We start from the raw sequence: 13,059 nt of genomic DNA on the forward strand, positions 1-13,059 counted from the left end.
TTGAGGAGTGAATCAACGGAAGGAAGATCTTTTTCTCTAACTCTATCTGTTAAAAAAAAAGTATACACTTAATACAACCCTCAGTTTTTATTGCTCCTTTATATTTTCAGTATTTAAAGTTAGTGAGGTTATCTTGACTCTGGCGATTTTCAAGGTCTATTAAGGATCATTTTTCTATAGTTCAGTGTAAAAAGTATTTGGTTTGGCTGGCGCCATGGCTCAATAGGCTAATCCTCCACCTAGCGGTGCTGGCACACCAGGTTCTAGTCCCGGTCGGGGAGCCGGATTCTGTCCCGGTTGCCCCTCTTCCAGGCCAGCTCTCTGCTGTGGCCAGGGAGTGCAGTGGAGGATGGCCCAAGTACTTGGGCCCTGCACCCCATGGGAGACCAGGATGAGCACCTGGCTCCTGCCATCAGATCAGCGCAGCGCGCCGGCCGTGGTGGCCATTGGAGGGTGAACCAACGGCAAAAGGAAGACCTTTCTCTCACTGTCTCTCTCTCTCTCACTGTCCACTCTGCCTGTCAAAAATTAAAAAAAATAAATAAAATAAAAAAAGTATTTGGTTTAAGAGCTCCAGCATTGTGGGTGACTCTTATACAGCAGCATTTTCCCAAGGTTTAAAAAAAATAGATTTTATAAAAGGGATTCTTTTTAATGTCTCAGTACATTATTTTTGTTACTAACAGAAACAAGTTATACTTTTTCCTCCCTAAAATTCACTCTGATGAAAGAAATAGTTATTTTAATTCCTAACAAATGCTGCATGCTCAAGTCTACAGGAATTATCAGTAGGCATTTTTTATTCTCAATCTGTTTTTTGTCTGTAAAACATGTCAATCAAGCTCTTTTTTTTTTTTTGACAGGCAGAGTGGACAGTGAGAGAGAGAGATAGAGAGAAAGGTCTTCCTTTTCCATTGGTTCACCCCCCAATGGCCGCTGTAGTTCAAAGCACTGCACTGATCCGAAGCCAGGAGCCAGGTGCTTCTCCTGGTCTCCCATGCGGGTGCAGGGCCCAAGCACTTGGGCCATCCTCCACTGCACTCCCAGGCCACAGCAGAGAGCTGGACTAGAAGAGGAGCAACCGGGACAGAGTCCGGCACCCCAACCAGGACTAGAATCTGGGGTGCCGGTGCCACAGGGGGAAGATTAGCCTTGTGAGCCATGGTGCCGGCCCTTTTTTTTTTCTTTTTAAGAAATATTTTAAAATTTATTTGACAGGTAGAGTTATAGACAGTGAGAGAGACAGAGAGAAAAGTCTTCCTTCCATTGGTTCACTCCCTAAATGGTTGCCACGGCTGGCGGGCTGTAGCAATCCGAAACCAGGAGCCAGGTGCTTCCTCCTGGTCTCCTTAACACTTGGGCCATCCTCCACTGCACTCCTGGGCCACAGCTGGACTGGAAGAGGAGCAACCGGGACAGAATCCTGTGCCCTGACTAGAACCCGGTGTGCCGGCACTGCAGGCAGAGGATTAGCCTACTGAGCCTCGGTGCCAGCCAATTAAGCTTTTAAAGACTCAGGGAGGGCAGCTGATGATTTTCTTTCTCCATGAATTCTGAGGCAGCTCTTCTGGCTTCATAGCTTCACTGTGATCTTTCTCCTCTTCTTTGGGATCTTCCATTTTCTCATCCTCCTCACTAAGAGGCTGAGGCATAAGCTGATTACCTACAAGGACGTGCCTGTTAATTCTGTTTCACTCTCTTTCTTTTCCTTTTGGGTGGAACCTTTTGGCCTGCATTTCATTGTTTATGAAATTTCTAAGTGGGCTGTGAATATAAATACAAGCCAAGTCCTGCAGGTTCCTGACAGCACAGGGAGGAGTCCCACAGAAGCAGGCTTGCCATAACCATTCTTGCTTGGCTGCACAAGTGGAGCAAATGAAACAGCAAGGATATTTTTACTTTCCCAAGTGTTTTGTCCCGGTCACATAATCTGTGTTAACTGATCTTCTATAGGCATGACTAGCATGCCTCCCACATTCAGTAAAATTTTCACATAGTTTTCATGGCCTTTTTGGACCCTAGCACCACAATAAATTCGATCATACTGATAACTGTAAGACATTTCTAGAGGTAGTTACCAACTACAAATGCAGGTTCACAGAACTCAAATTTATCAAAGCTATTATTTTTGACAAAGCTCTCCAGTTTTTCCTTGGCGTATTCTACTACATCTGAATGAAGCTCAATCCCATGATTTATTCTAAAAGGACCTGTGGCACAGCGGTTCAGCCCAGCTCACTGTAGCAATGTGCAGGGCCAGGCTCTTCATAATTGGTGAGCTTCCTGGAAGCCAGCTGCTGCCACAATACCGCCAACTTTTAAAAATGTATTATTTTAAAATTGTGTTCACTGGGGCTGGCATTTGGCATAGCAGATAAAGCTGCTGCCTGCAGTGCTGGCTTCCCATATGGGCTCCCGTTCATGTCCTGGCTGGTCCACTTCTGATCCAGCTGTCGGCTGTGGCCTGGGAAAGCAGTCAAAGATTGCTCAAGTGCTTGGGCCCCTGCACTAGTGCAGGAGACATGGAAGAAGCTCCTGACTCCTGGCTTTGGATTGGCGCAGCTGCAGCAGCTGCAGACATTTGGGGAATGAACCAGCAGATGGAAGACCTCTCTTTCTTGCCTCTGCATTTCAAATAAAATAAATCTTTTCAAAAAAGTATTCATGCCAGTGCCATGGCTCACTAGGCTAATACTCTGCCTGCGGTGCCAGACCCTGGGTTCTAGTCCTGGTTGGGGGCTGGATTCTGTCCCGGTTGCTCCTCTTCCAGTCTAGCTCTCTGCTGCGGCCCATGAAGGCAGTGGAGTATGACCCAAGTGCTTGGGACCTGCACCTGCATGGGAGACCAGGAGGAAGCACCTGACTCCTGGCTTCGGATCACTGCAGTATGCCGGCCATAGCAGCCATTTGGGGGTGAACCAACAGAAGGAAGACCTTTCTCTCTGTCTCTCTCTCTCACTGTCTAACTCTGCCTGTCAAAAAAAATATTCATTTATTTTTTTTTGAAAGGGTAGAATTGTAGAGATGGAGGGAGGGAGAGAAGGAGAGGGGGAGAGGGAGAGAGGGAGAGAGGGGGAGAGAGGGAGAGAGAGGGAGAGAGGGAGAGAGGGGGAGAGGGGGACAGAGAGAGAAAAGAATGAATCTTCTGTTTACTTCCATTCCCAAGTGCCCTAAATAGCTTCAGCTGGGCCAGGCCAAAGCCAGGAGGCAGAAACTCAATCCAGGTCTCCTGTGTCTGTGGGAGGAACCCATCTAGTTGAGCCACTATCTGCTTCCTCACAAGTGAATTATCAGGAAGGTGGATTGCTGTGTGCACTCTAAGTGTCAGATTAACCTGATGTGCTATGATTACAATTATTTTGTGGATAAAAATAAGTGATAACAAAATGAGCCAGGCATTACTAGCAAGAATTGAATGTGTATAATTAACAGGCAAGTATTAGTATGTCCCCAATAGGTATTTATTTAAATTATAATACCTTTTCTTAATTTCTCTAGCTTTCTGACTGCCATCTATTTATTAATTTAAAGGGAAAATTTTAAGAAATGTCTTGAAAATTGCTTTCTCTACACATTTGCTTATTGTAGGAAAAAACTACAATAATGAAGTCATATTGAAGTAAAAATAATACTGCTGTTTTGATTAAATTAATTATAATCAGCTGTCTCTTTTTTAAAATTTTTTATTTCATAAATGTGGATTTACAAAGTGCAACTTTTGTATTGTTGCGGCTTCCCCCCCAACCTCCCTCCCTCCCGTGGCCCTCCCCTCTCCCTCTCCCATCCCACCCTTTATCGAGTTTCATTTTCAATTACCTTCATATACTGAAGATCAACTTAGTATGTACTAAGCAAGGATTTCAACAGGCTGCATTCACACAACCGCACAAGGTATAGGGTATTGTTCGATTAGTAGTGTTTTAAAGTTTCATAGTAAAACACATTAAGGACAGAGATCCTACGTGGGGAGGATGTACCCAGTGACTCCCATTGTTGATTTAACAATTGGCACTCTTATTTGTGATGTCAGCAATCACCCGAGACTCTTGCTATGAGCTGTCTAGGCTATGGAAGTCCCTTGAGTTCACCGACTCTGAACTTGTTTAGTCAAGGCTGTGTCACAGTGGAGGTTCCTTCCTCCCTTCAGAGAAAGGCGCCTCTCTCCTTGATGGCCTGTTCCTTCTGCTGGGGTCTTGTTCACCAGGGTCTTTCATTTAGATTGTTTTTTGCTATGGTGTCATGGCTTTCCATGCCTATGAGACTCTCATGGACCTTTTAGCCAGATCTGAATGTCCCAAGGGTTGATTCTGAGGCAGGAGTGCTGTTTTGGGCATTTGCCATTCTATGAGTCTGCTGTGTGTCCTGCTTCCCCAGCTGTCTCTTTTAATAGAAAAGAGGAACAACAAGCATCGTTTTAGACTCTAAAAATAGTATCGTCTACAATATATCTATATGATTTGGTAAATCTTTCACAGTTATGCTCCTGAAGTAATGCTAGGATTGTGTTGAAGCTGAGGGGGACAGACACTGGGAAGTCTTTTCCCTAATACCAGAGGGGCTTCATGCATCATTTGTGGGAGACTAAATTACCATAATGGACAACCTGGGTAAGAGATAAGGAGGGTGATTGATAATGATTATAAATAAATAACTAAATAAAATATTGTTTCCATTCAGTTAAGAATAAACCTGATTGAGTATAATAGATAATTGAACTCATGGGCTTTTCTAAATCATTTGTATTTTTCTAACAAGCTCCCCAAATTATATGATCTGGGGATAATACAGTAGTCTGAGAGTGTAACATTAACATGATCATGACCATGTGGCTTATAGTCTCCATACTCTTATCTCATGGCTACATATATGACCAACACACTGTGTTCTAGGAAGGGATAAAGAAAATGATTTTGCAGGTAAAATTTCCTCCTTTATAATCAACATTCCAACAAAATTATCTCAATGACTTCCACTTTCATCTTAGTTACCAAGAAAATACATCACAACAGATATTTTGCTCATGTATTGTGAATTACAGTAGCAGCTATTAAGCAAGATAAGCTAAACAGATTTTATGCAAGTCTTCTTGATACACATGAAAAAATATAGCAAAATGTTCAAAGTTAGCTCTTTGTTCTTTATTCAAAAATAAAATTAAAAAGGCAAAAATGAATTGAAAAATAACAATACAATTTTAATACATTTGAAGGTTTTACATGGAAAATTAACATTAAAAGCATAGGGCCTAAAAATCTGATTATGGATGGAAAATAAATTATTCAAAAACAGGCCGGCGCCGTGGCTCAACAGGCTAATCCTCCGCCATGCGGCGCCGGCACACCGGGTTCTAGTCCCGGTCAGGGCACCGATCCTGTCCCAGTTGCCCCTCTTCCAGGCCAGCTCTCTGCTGTGGCCAGGGAGTGCAGTGGAGGATGGCCCAAGTGTTTGGGCTCTGCACCCCATGGGAGACCAGGATAAGCACCTGGCTCCTGCCATCGGAACAGCACGGTGCGCCGGCCGCAGCGCGCTACCGCGGCGGCCATTAGAGGGTGAATCAACGGCAAAGGAAGACCTTTCTCTCTGTCTCTCTCTCTCTCTCACTGTCCACTCTGCCTGTCAAAAATTAAAAAAAAATTATTCAAAAACAGACAAACTGAAACAAAGCAGAAGATCAAAATAAATATTGAAAATAAAAATGATTATCCTATAGTGTGCATATTTTTAGGTAAAAATCATTTTCCTGGCCGGTACCATGGCTCAACAGGCTAATCCTCCACCTAGCGGTGCCGGCACACCGGGTTCTAGTCCCGGTCGGGGCGCCAGATTCTGTCCCGGTTGCCCCTCTTCCAGTCCAGCTCTCTGCTATGGCCCAGGAGTACAGTGGAGGATGGCCCAAGTCCTTGGGCCCTGTACCCCATGGGAGACCAGGAGAAGCACCTGGCTCCTGGCTTCGGATAAGCGTGGTGCGCTGGCCGCAGTGTGATGGCTGCGGCGGCCATTGGAGTGTGAACCAACGGCAAAGGAAGACCTTTCTCTTTGTCTCTCTCTCACTGTCCACTCTGCCTGTCAAAAAAAAAAATCATTTTCCTAATATACAGAGATGGTGAATTTGGGAGGTTGACAAGGAGTGTGGTGTGATGGGGTTGATAAGATGCTCTAACTTTAATGAGTTAGACATTTTAATTTGAGACATCAACCTAGTGAAAAACAATCTTCCTTGTTGTTCAGTTATGTGTGTATTCACCCTTAAAGGCAGTGTATGGTATCATTTCAATTTCCACTCTTTCAGAGACATTCCTCCCATCAAATAAATGAGTCTATCTTTATTGTCTGTTTCAGAATCAATAGCAGTAATAAAGTTACTGGTTTCCATTGTGTTACTGTGTCCAAATGATATATATTGATTATAATTCTATAAAAGCGCTTTTGTAACATTTTTAAATGTCATGCAGTGTTACATTCTAGATACCATATTTATTGTTCAAAACATATATTTCCTCTATTTATTTTTCCTGTACTTGGAGTATGAGGTCTCTGCCTGGTCCCTTCCATGGATGGGAGGGAGCAAAATGCTGTCGTGGCAGTAGGGACTGTAGCAAGCCATGTATATGGAGGGAAATGGGCTTAACATTAGCTGTGAGTGAAGAGGATGGGACACCTTCTATGGCAGATATTGATGTTTCTGTGTCTACCCCAAGTGGCCCATGGTGTCTGTCCTTCCCTCCAGGCCACCTGTTCCAGCTCTTAGTGTGTGGTGGGAGAGGAACCTGCAGGCCTGAGAGACAGCATAACAGCAGAAAGCAAGGCCTAAGGGTGGAGGCCTTCTGACAGGTGGGATGGGTTGTACATTCAAATGTGAAGGAAAGTCTGGTTGAGAGGGCCTCCCAGGGCTTGCCTTCAATCTTCCCTGGCTACTCATCAGGGCTACCCCTCACCACTGAGCCTCTGAGTCTAAGGAGAGAAGGGCTTGCTGGCTGAGCCCACCTGGCTGTTTTTTTTTTTTTTTCAGGAAGTCTGTCAACTGACACTGGTTCATTTCCAAAAATATATAATTTACTAAAAAGCAGCTTGCCAAACCCATGGTAACCAAGGTGTGGTAGTTGAAATGGAGTTTCCAGCCAGCTGGGCTCATTAGCAGCTGCTCCTCTCCTCCCATCCCACCCAGGTGCAGTTGTCAGGCCAACAGGGCTGTGACTGCAGATGTCAAATCAAGGTCAGGATGATGGTTCCCCTGATGTGATCTTATGTAAAATATGACAATGACATGTGCTGAGGTCCAGGACATGGGCAGCAACTGCTATCCATATGGTATAGAAAGTTCTAAGTTCACAAAGCTGATATGTTCCTGAAAGCATTCCTCTAGCCTTGGCAAATGGTGGTGATTGGAGCAGGTACCAGATCTGGTAACAGTGTGACAGGGGATCTGTCATGCCCAGGCATAGCCACGTGGTCTTTATGGAGCCAATAAGAGCAACACCAAGCCATCATGCCAATGAGCTTTGACAAATGGACATAACTCATTGTCCTTTATCAAAATCCTTCTCTTATTGACATGTTATTATTAATACCCATTCAGGTTACATTTGGACAATTCCACTTAAAGGAGAATCTACTTGCTATGTCATTGTGTTCAATTTTTTTTTTAATAAATCAAGCCCAGACATTTGTTTATAAAAATCTATTTGGAGGAAGGATGATGGTATAAACCATTTACATTAGTTTTATCTTGACAAGTAAAGCATTATCCATAATGTAAGATTTGTTACTTATTCAATTAAAGACTGATAATGGGCCCACCTATACCTCTTCTGCATTCAATCATTTTTGTCAATTATAAGATATTATAAGATATCCCATAATCCTGCAGGTCAAGCCATTGTTGAGCACACCCATCATATGCTTAAAACTCTTCTTCAAAAACAAAAGAAAAGGGGGAAACACCCCTGGGGAGATTAATCATAAAATGGCCATTCTTTTATTTACACTTAATCATTTAACTTATTTTTCAAAATTCAATTCTACCTCTCTTGATTCTAAAACCCTAGCACAACAGCATTCCCATCCAGCTCATGAAGAACCACGACTGTTAGTTTATAAGTAGCCCCCCCCATCCTAACTCAAAGGGCTCTAAACCACTCAAAACATGCGGAAGAGGGTTTGTTTCTGTTTTATGCCTTTACAGGTCCTGTGTGGATTCCAGCCCACTGTGTCTGACCTACAGACACCATGAGTTGGCACCAGCAGTTACAGGATACAATTCCTCCTTTACAACTAAAGAAGACAAAAAATCAGTGCCACTGTTTCACCCTCTTTCAAAGAATCAAAAACAAAGCCACTTCATTGCAAGTCCCCCAAGACAAATCGACCACCTGGGGAGATATGAAGTCATTGATTGCTGATTGCTTCTGCACAACAGAAACACATTCTAGAAACTCCTGAGACTTTATTTACCACTATTTTTGCTCAACTTACATACAGTTCTACTTTGATCTTGTTAATCATTATGTTATGCTTTTCCCTCCCTGTTGGCTCTTACTGTTTAACAACTGTTACTCCTGAAGTAAAGATACCTGTAGGAAACCCTGTGTTGTTATCCTGTTTTTGGAATTGTTATCACCCATCTTCCTAGAAGAGCTTGCCTATTTTAAAAAAAACTGCTAAGGCCATCGCTGCATTTAGAGTTAATTCAAATTCATGAAGGTGTTTTACAAAATTATGCTTCAACAGATAGACCAGTCTAAGTTTAAAAGTGATAATATAAATAACATCAAGTACCTGGTTAAAAAAAAATAGAATTAAAAAGGAAGGAAGGACCAACATGGGAAGCAGTCCACACAGCAGACTCCTAGAATGACTTTTGCAGTAAATAACATTCTGACCTCAGAATCAACCCTCAAGGCTTCCTGGTCAGGCTGAAAGGCCTGCAAGAGCATTTCAGGCATGGAAAGACAAAACTCTGACAAAAAAAAATCCTACATGGAGATCTCTGTGAGACCTCAGAGGAAAGAAAAGGTCATCAAAGGAGACACTGTTCTCTGAAGGAAGAAGAGAACATCCTCTTCGCTTATGGCTGTGTCCAAATACCAATGGTGTCTATGGTCACAAAAGGCTTCCATAGCCCTGGCAGCCCATGACAAGGGCATCAGATGATCACTGACATCATAAAAAGAGTGTTAATTGTTAAAGGAAAAACAGTAATCACTGTGCACTTGCTCCCCAGGTAGGACCTCTGTCCCTATTGAATTGTAATATAAGAATCAACTGCAAATTCTCTCCCTAAACTGTACCCTACATGTTGTGTGTTGGCATGGGGGCAAGTTGTTGAAATCTATGATTAGCATAGAGTTGGTCCTCTGTATATAAAGTCCTACTAAAAATGATCCATAATGAGGAAGGAGATGGGAGAGGAAATGGGAGGTGGGATGGGAGGGGGATGGAGGGTTAGGGGGAAAGAACCACTGTTCTATTAAAGTTGTATCTATGTAAAAATGAATTCATTAAATTAAAAAATTGTGCTGCTATTGATTATTTACCACTTAAACATCAAATTGGATGACAATAATTTCCAGGATTATGTTGTTTCAACATCACAGATAATTCTAATTTAATTCAAAAGGAAATTGATAACATCAAAAATGAAATTTCTCATTTAAATATTAAACCTGAATGGTGGCAATTGGGATTCTGGCTGCATTGGCTGCTGCACTTTGTGGTACCAGTTATTATGGTCCTCATCCTGTGTTTGATACATGCATCATCTCATGCATACCTAATCTAGATCTATGCTTAAAATAAAGAAAAGGGGGAAGTAAAGGATGCTGCCTAAGTGTCTCTCAGGAGAACACACTCCCCTGAAGTTAGAGGTATAGCCACAGTTTCTGATATCCACCAAAAGAGGCTGGGGAATGGGCACACTTACCCTCAAAGGAATGTGGCAGCAGAGACAGCAGGGGGCTAATGGACATTAATTGGTACCTGGGATGTTTTCCAGAATTTGTAGACTTCCAAGTATTTGAATGGACCTGTCTTTGAAGATTTACACCACTGCTCTGTTCTCTGTCATGGATCACCAGACTGGATTCCTTTTCCACCTAAAGTTGTACACCAACTGTGCCTATGTGCTTGCTAGCTTCTAGACTTGCTGGTATCCTCTAATAAAAAGTGCTGGCCAGAGCAATCTGGGGAGAACTCTGTATGTGAAAATGTCTGTGTTCTGTCTCATTCATTTTTGAAACCCCACACCTTAGATGTATTGAAAGTTTGTTTATTTGGTACCTTTCCAATTTTTTGATGTAGGCATTCAATTGTTATAAACTTCCCTCTTACACTACTTTGGCTGTATTCTATAAGTTTTGATGTGTTGTGTTATCTTCATTCATTTCCAGAACTTTTTTTTTATTTCTATTTCTTCTATGACCCACTATTCATTCAGGCACATGTTCTTCAGTCTCCATGTGTTTGCATATGTTTTATAAATTCTTGAGTTGTTAATTTCCTGTTTAATTCCATTATGGTCAGAGAAGATGCATGGCATGATTCAGATTTTTAAGATTTCTAAGACTTGCTTTATGGCCTAGCATATGTTCTATAATATAGAATGTTCCATACAATGATGAAAATAATGTGTCTTACAACTGTGGAATGAAAAGCTCTGTCAATATCATTTAGGTTTACTTAATCCATAATATCAATTAGCTCTGTTGTTTCTTTGTTGATTTTCTATCTAGTTGATCTGTCCATTGAGGAAAATCAGTGTTGATGTCTCTCATTACTATTGTATTGGAATCTATGTCTCCCATTAGATCTGTTACTATTTCTTGTAAATAACCAGATGCCCTGGCATTGGATTTTAAACATTTATTATTGTATCATCTTATGTTGAATTGATCACTTAATCTCCACATAGTGCCCTTCTTTGAATCTTTTAACAATATTTTGGTTAAAGTCTATATTGTCTGATATTAGGATGACTACACTTGTTCTTTTTTGTTGTTGTTGTTAATTTATTTGACAGGTAGAGTTATAGACAGTGAGAGAGAGAGACAGAGAGAAAGGTCTTCCTTCCATTGGTTCACTCTCCAAATGGCCACTGGCACTGCACCAATAAGAAGCCAGGAGCCAGGTGCCTTCTCTTGGTCTCCCAAGTGGGTGCAGGGGCCCAAGCACTTGGGCCATCCTCTAGTGCCCCCTTGGGCCACAGCAGAGAGCTGGACTGGAAGAGGAGCAACCAGGACTAGAACCCAGTGCCCATATGGGATGCCAGCACCACAGGCAGAGGATTAACCAAGTGAGCCATGGCACCAGCCCCTTTTTTGCTTTCCATTAGTGTGGAATAACTTTTCCCATTCTTTCACTTTCAATTTGCATTTCTCCTTGCTGTTGAGGTGTGTTTCTTGTAAGCAGCAAATAGACAGGTCTCGATTTTCAATCCATTCAACAAGTCTGTATCTTTTAACTGGAGAGTTCAGGCCATTTACATCAAGGTTATGATCAATAAGTAATGGCTTGGCCCTGGCATTTTTTCTATATATATTCATATTGTTTGCTTTATATTTCTTTTGTAGTTTTACTGCCTTCACAATCTTTCATAATGAAGTCTAACTTTCTGTGTTTCTGTGTGTAGCACATTCTTAAGGCACTTTTGTAAGGGTAAGTGAGTGGCGACACTCAATTTCTGTTTGTTATGGAAGCTCTTTATTTCACCTTAATTCATAAATGATAGCTTTACATGGTACAGTATGCGGGGTTAACTGTTTTTTCAAAGACTTGTATTATGTCTCTCCATTCTCTCCTAGCCTGCAGAGTTTCTGATGAGAATTCAGATGTGAGTGCAGTTGTAGACCCTGTGAGAGCAATTTGGTATTTTATGCTCATTTTAGAATCTTTTCTTTGTGTTTTATTGTTGAAAATTTGATTGTAATGTGTTGTGATGAAGACTTTTCTTGTCATGGCTATAAGGAGTTCTGTGTGCCTCGTGTACTTTGACTTCTCTTTTTTTTTTTCCAAATTAGGAAAGTTTTCTGTAATTATTTCACTGAATATGTTTTCTAATCCATTTTCTCTTTCCACACCTTCAGGAACTCCTAAGACCCATATGCTGGGTCCTTTGATAGTATCCCAACAGTCTCCAACACTGTTTTAAATTTTTCTAATTTCTTCTTTTTTTGTTCTTCTTACTGAAAAATTCCCAGTGATTGTGTTCTAGCTCAGATATTCTTTCTTCCGCCTCAACCAGTCTGTTGTTAGGACTTTCCACTGCCTTTTTATTTGACATATTTAACTCTTCATTTCTAATAATTTATTTTGGTTTCTCTAAAAATCTCAACTTTATGGAACAAGTTTTCTTTCATGTCATTTATGAATTTCTTTCATTTTTGAATTTTTTCTCATTGCTTCTTTTTTTTTAACAGGCAGAGTGGACAGTGAGAGAGAGACAGAGAGAAAGGTCTTCCTTTTTGCCATTGGTTCACCCTCCAATGGCCGCTGCGGCCGGCACATCTCGCTGATCCAAAGCCAGGAGCCAGGTGCTTATCCTGGTCTCCCATGCGGGTACAGGGCCCAAGGACTTGGGCCATCCTCCACTGCCTTCCCGGGCCATAGCAGAGAGCTGGCCTGGAAGAGGAGCAACTGGGATAGAATCCAGCGCCCCGACCGGGACTAGAACCCGGTGTGCTGGTGCCGCAAGGCGGAAGATTATCCTGTTAAACCATGGCACCGGCCTTCTCATTGCTTCTTAATCCTTTGATTAATTTTTTGAATTACATTTCAGGTACTTCATCAACCTCTTCATCTTCAAAGTCTAATATTGAAGTGTTTGCATTCCTTTGGTGGAATTATGTTGCTTTCTTTTTTCTTTATCTTGAATTTCTGCATTTATTTTTAGGCATTTGTGGATACATTTATTGGATTTTTCCTCTGATGGATTATTTTTGAACTATGCCTCTGTGGCTTAGCGGAGCATCTGCTCTTTTAGTGACTACCCAGATGCTTGAGCTGAGTGTGTCCTGGGGGCTCTAGTCTATGCTCCAGGATGGAGTGAGTATCCAGGGTCACACCCAT

The 13,059-nt window shown here is 41.9% G+C and overlaps 1 pseudogene; it reads right to left on the minus strand.

Moving 5' to 3' along the window:
* Positions 1 to 1,514: 1,514 nt before the first annotated feature.
* Positions 1,515 to 13,059, minus strand: LOC133755171 (protein-L-isoaspartate O-methyltransferase domain-containing protein 1-like; annotated as a pseudogene).

The sequence above is a fragment of the Lepus europaeus genome, unplaced genomic scaffold (genome assembly GCF_033115175.1).
Source record: "Lepus europaeus isolate LE1 unplaced genomic scaffold, mLepTim1.pri SCAFFOLD_3_1, whole genome shotgun sequence".
Taxonomy (NCBI): Eukaryota; Metazoa; Chordata; class Mammalia; order Lagomorpha; family Leporidae; genus Lepus; species Lepus europaeus.